Source organism: Pygoscelis adeliae, unplaced genomic scaffold (assembly GCF_000699105.1).
Source record: "Pygoscelis adeliae isolate BGI_AS28 unplaced genomic scaffold, ASM69910v1 Scaffold16, whole genome shotgun sequence".
In the NCBI taxonomy this organism is placed as follows: Eukaryota; Metazoa; Chordata; class Aves; order Sphenisciformes; family Spheniscidae; genus Pygoscelis; species Pygoscelis adeliae.
In genome coordinates, this window is record NW_008825162.1 from 970,137 (window position 1) to 976,287 (window position 6,151).

The following is a 6,151-nucleotide window of genomic DNA, read 5'->3' on the forward strand; positions in this document are numbered from 1 at the left end:
CCTTGCACTGTGCAAATTCAGAAGACACTTTTACTGAGCTTTTCAGGAGCTTTCCAAAACTTTGGGTCTTTCTCCTTGACTAAGCCAGGATTTATTTTTTAATTTAATCCTTACCATGATACCAAGAATGATAACACAGCAGACCCCTTAACTTATCTGGCACCTAACAGATTAAACTCAGTACTTATCTCTAACGCTTTGAGATCCCTCTCTCAAGAAACAAACAATTGCCAGCCTTAAACTCCAAAATTGTTTCTTTTTGCTAAAACAGCATACCAAAATTGCATCAGGGTGCAGCAAGGCCTGGCTGTTCTGCAAAGGAAGGTGAGCCGGGAGCTGACGGTGACAGCAAGTCAGATGGGAGCAGTGGCCTCGCCGACAGCGTTGCAGGGCTCAGGATCAGGGCCAGAGGTGATGACCACAGTCAGACACAGTGCAGGGATGCCCCAGCAAGGCCATAGTGCTGGGGCAGGTGTAAGGCTGAGCTGGGAAGCCCAGCCGGGTGGTCCAGGTCAGGACCAGACTGGGGGAGGTCAGGGACTGGGTGCAGACCAGCTGTTGCACAGCTGTGGTGCCAGTGGTAATGCCACAGCTGGAAAGAGCCCCCAGGGGAAAGGAGAGGCAAGTCCTTGCTTCCAGCTTTCACTGCACCAGTGAAGGAGCCCACCTTGGACTCAGCCAGCTGAACTCCTTCACTCTGCCAGCTAAACACCAGAAGGGGTTCATGCTTATAGCCCTGACAAATTGGACTTTGTGCCAAAATTTGGAGACATAACACATGTGCATAGACACACACCATACTGCAATCAGCTCCAGAGAACACTGACAGAATTACTTCAGCTATTCTGGACTTCGGTGTCAGAAATGTTTTGTAATTCTATTCTGAAGAGCAGAAATTAACCATTTTAGAACAATTGTTAGGACTTTCCAGTTAAGCTGGTTAGCTTACTGGCTGGTTAGCTTAATGGCCAAAAATGCAAACTCTTGAAACTAGTGACCGAAACATTTTTCTATATATTTAAAAACTAATCCTAGTATCACTTCATTTTTTTGAGCTGACAAACCTAATCAGTGATTGTGACAGTATTCATTTCTCCTGATGTGCTTACAGGATGTAGCGTCACCATTTTACTGTGTTACAATATCACTGACATACCTGAGAAATTTGGTAGAGGGGATCAATCTTGCCCAGTTACAAGCTTTTATCTCACCCTTTTTGTTGGATCTTTCATGCCTAGTTTTAAAGTGTGTTGCATGCCTAGCATGTAGCAAGTTCAAAGCAACAGCTGTAACTGCTACACTGCATGAAGAGTAAGCGTCAAAGCAATTAGTTGTCTTCTAACATTATTTTCTTTTTTTCAGGACAGAAAATTTGACTGCTTCCGTTTAAACATGCTGTAATTTAGGAAGGAGGCACAGGGAGAGATTTCCACGACAAGTGTAAGAAATACAAGAATCTAGGGAGCTAGAAGCCTTTGACTTGCTCATGCGTAGGCCTTCATGCATCTGTTTGAGTGCTTTCCTGACAAAGAATGTTTTCCTGACTAAAGCCTTTTAATCCTAGTGTGTGCTGGGTTGATGAACAAACAGGAATTATGTTTGTATATTGATTAGGAGAGTCTCAGGTCTGCAGCTATAACTAGTACAGTACCTGTTTGTGTAGTAGCTTTTCGTGGAATTTCATGGGGTTTTGGGGGCGTGTTGTTTTTCTTTTTGTTTTGTTTTTAATACAGAGCTGTTAGCTAGGATCTAAACTTTGATTCAACATATCACTGCTGAATGAATTGGATTAATCAGAGACCTTGCTAGGAATTTAAGTTATAAATTGTTTTTATTTAGAGAGTACTTTAGGACACAGAAAGATTGCATGCAGTACTTCGTTCATACTTTATAGCCTGTGTACATCTTTGTACATTATTATGAGATATAAATACATGTACAGAGTATTCAGCCTCATTAATGAAACTTTAAATTCTTTTGGTTGCCCTGGGAATTTTTTGGTAGTTAGGATTTCATTTACTACTCTGAGTTATCCTGCAGAGCTCAGTTTTTGCTAACCCGTAACAAGAGCTATTTTAGGAGGCTTGGGCAATATGAACATGGCTGAATCACTAATACATAGTATACAGGTGATGTAAGTTCCCGTCTAGCATAATGCTGGACCTGGCTTCCTAGAGAGGTGGTCGATGCCCCAAGCCTGTCAGTGTTTAAGAGGCATTTGGACAATGCCCTTAATAACATGCTTTAACTTTCGGTCAGCCCTGAAGGGGTCAGGCAGTTGGACCAGATGATCATTGTAGGTCCCTTCCAACTGAACTGCTCTGCTCTGCTCTACTCTACTCTACTCTACTCTATTCTAAGTAATTGCAATATAAAAGATACATTTATTAATCAGTTAGTAATTGCTATGAATAACAACCACATCTCACCAATAAAGCAACCATTTAAATATTGTTATTCTTTAATAACTGATTTAATTATTCAGCCCAATTTCAGACTATAAGAGCAATTTTTTAATATCTTATAGTTGTGTTTTAGCATCTGAGTAATTATCTAGACAATGTGACCTAGAATAAAATCATATTCCATTTGTTATCTTTTTTGTTTTGGTTTGGTTTTGGAAATGCAAAAAGACCTGAAATAGTAGATAGCTTGTTTAGAAGCTCAGTAGGCTGGGTCCTAGTGCCATGCAAAGAACAGTAAGCCATGTTAGCTATATAAATTATTTTTATTAAGCTAGTTTAAATTCTTTGTTTATTTGCAGTAATATTTCACTGATTTTAATACAGAAAGAAATGTTTTGTTACATAGAAATTGCCATACTGAATCAAGAAAAAACTTAAATCTTTTTAAATCTTCTTTTAAATAGTGTCAGGAATCAAAGGACCTTGGGGAAGCACTCTGAAGTACAAGGGTAGGGATTTCATGCTGAAATGATCTTCTTAATCAATTAAAAATACTTTAAAATCTCAAATTCTGAACATGGATTTATAATCTTTCTTTCCGTAATTGTTGGTATGCATTTGTTATTTATACTATTGTAAACCTAGATGTTGACATTACCTATATAAACTGCAAAGTATAGCTTGTATCCTTGTTCTTTAGCTTGTTAAGAACAAGCTAAACACTTGTTCTTAACAATAGTTACAAATAATGTTACTTATAAGTAATGCTACTTTGCAGAAATAACCCTTGGCTAATTTTACAATGTGTCAGCAAAATTATTTTAACTGATTTAAAATTTTCTGCTTTCATTTTATTAAACTGAATGTTTTCTTGTTCTTGAATGGCAGGTGAATTTTAGTACAACGGGATTGTATTAACATTATCTGTGTTTTAAACTGGAACATACTATGCTTTCCTGAATTTATAGCCACCTGAATTTTTGGGAGAGGAGATTTAATTTGCAGTATTGTGTTGTTATTGGTGTTTTTACAGCTTGTTGTGCTGTAATTTTAGAGTTTTGGGGATGCATCTGAGTAACTGTACTTGAACAAATCACTTGTAGAGTATATATACAATAATTCTCATGTTTCTAAGAAATATTTGCTCTGCTGTGAAGTACAGACAGTATCTCATTTGCTCAAAAATATCCAGAAATAACCAAAGGTACAACATTCCTAACATACAACAGTAACTCCAGTTGAAGCTACCATTCACGCACACTGTAGGAATACCAACATCTGAAAAAAAAGAAAATTCTTGAAAACTACTGGGCAAAATTTCTGGACAGAAAATGGGATGTGTCCAAGAAAACACACAGGCATGACAGTTTATGTTTTGCAATACAATTTTGTTACAGGAATCATCGTATTGTTTTTCATGACTGCCTTTCAGTACTCTGTCATAGTTTTCTTTGTATTCCTCTATGAGAAAGGATGAACTTGATCATAAAAAAAATTCCTTTCTTGTTATAAAACCTAATAATCGGGACTTGGAAAAAGAGGTGGTGCTCCTTGATATGGTGGTATTCTGTATGTTCTTACTGGGCACAGAATCAGTATGTGCAGCTACAGTTTGGCTTCCTGAGAAAAAAGTTTGGTCTGAATACTATGAATATTAAAAATGTTACAAAATTCTAAATGCTTACATGCAGCTCACATGAAAAATCTTTCTACTTATGTGTTTATTTACTCTTTGAATACAATATAAATGATAGCATGGATGCATCAGTGATATGGAGGTGTGTCATGCAACTATTTAAAATTCATTAGAAAGAAACTGTTAGACTTCCTGGACTCTTGGAGGACTTTTGGATTATGTCTTTACTGGAGCATGATCATCAATCAGCAAAGCAAGTCTTCAGGAAGAATTCACTCTTGCTCCCCAGCTGAGGTTACAAAGTCAAGATGTTTGCACAGTAGTAGTGTTCTTCTATTTAGACTGACATTTTCTGCCAAAACTTGTTGTATTTCTGTGGAGTGATGGGTTGATGCACCATGAAAAGTATTCACAGAGGCCTTTTTTGTAAATTGGAATAATGTTGGCTGGCTTCCAGTCAGTGGGGACCTCCCCGGACTCCCAAGACCTCATCGGTAGATGATCGAGAGGGGTCCTGCCGTAACACCCGCTAGCTCCTTCAGTACCCTAGGATGAATCCCAGTCGGCCCCATGGACTTGTGAACGTTCAGCTGATACAGCTGGTCCCTGACAATTTCAGTGTCCGCAAATGGGAAGTCATTGTTCCCACACTCGTGGCCCTCCAACTCAGGGGACTGAGCAGCCCAAGGTCTGTCAGTTTTATTAAAGACTAAGACAAAAAAAAGCATTGAATGCCTCTACTTTTTCTTCATCCCTATTCATCAGGTGACCATCTTCAACATGCTTAGATTTCTGTAAGTTCTGCAAAAATTAGCAGCTATGTACAGGGGAAAGCAAACCAAGTTAGCACTTCTACTGAGCATGAACTCTACAGTTAGCCATTTATATGGTTTCCTGGCTAGCAGTCGGCATGCATGTACTGGCTAAGCTATCAGCACGTAGAAAGCTAGTAACCAGCCTCAGTATGCCCTGTCGCTTGTCTTGCTTAAAATGGAGGGATGTGAAAAATAATTACAGGAAACGTGGAAGGGCATGAATGGCCAAAGAGCGAGAACTGAACTGATAATGTAAGAGGGGAGGGGAAGAGTTGTAAGAAAATGGATGACCGGGGATTCTTGTTGCTGAGTGCCAGCAGGAGTATGGGACATATTCATAGAAATCACATTTCATTAGATCCAGTGTTCACTTGTTTTCTTCTTTGGGGATGAAGTTTGTTCTCGACCTTGGTTGTCATGTTTCAATAAGTAGACAATGGTGTTCATAAATGATTCATTCCTAACTGTTATGTTTAGAGCGTACCCAACATGGTAATAAATGGACGACTAAAAAGCTTTTGTTGTAGATGGAAGCAGGCTAGAATACCATCCATCATCTAATACTTTTTTTTTTTGCAAGAACTGACTCTGTTTATTATTGGAACAGAAAGTAGGGATACTTGTGCTGACAAGTGTCGAACAATGTAAGTGTATGCTAGTTGAAATATTCTACACGAAGTTGATGATGAGAGATTTTCCTGAGGAATGACTAATCCTATTAATAAAAATCAATACTCAAACTTTATAAAAAATAGTAGTTGAAAACAGGTGTAGCTTCATCACTGTAGACAATGTGCAGCATGTCTTCTCTGGCCTTGTTTTTGTATGGCATAGTCTCTGCTCTGTCTTCATCTCAAATGCTGTGAGCTTCTCCTCCTGCTTCCTGTATGCACAGAACATAGCACAGTTCTCGTGTGAGGCCACTATTTTTCTTCTTTTCCCTTGCTCTGCCTCTGTCTTTGTTTCCTCTGTAACGTATATGTCTTTTTGCTTATCTCCCTCTTTAGTACAATGTGTATCGCCCGATGTTGTGCGTAAATCTTTCTGTCCTACCGCGAGCCACCCTTACCCACTTCTCCACAGTAAAACGTGAAATTGCTTTCTGCCTGCCTCTGAACAGTAAAATCTCCTCCTAAATTCAGGAGGAGACCGGCCCAGAGGTGAACTCACTCCGCATGATTAACAACTGATTAAAAGGCTAACAGTAATTTATTCAGTACCAGAGAACAAATAAAGCCCAGAAGCACGTAGTCCGGGCAGGAACACCGCTCCAGGTGAGCGGCTCGGTGGCGGCT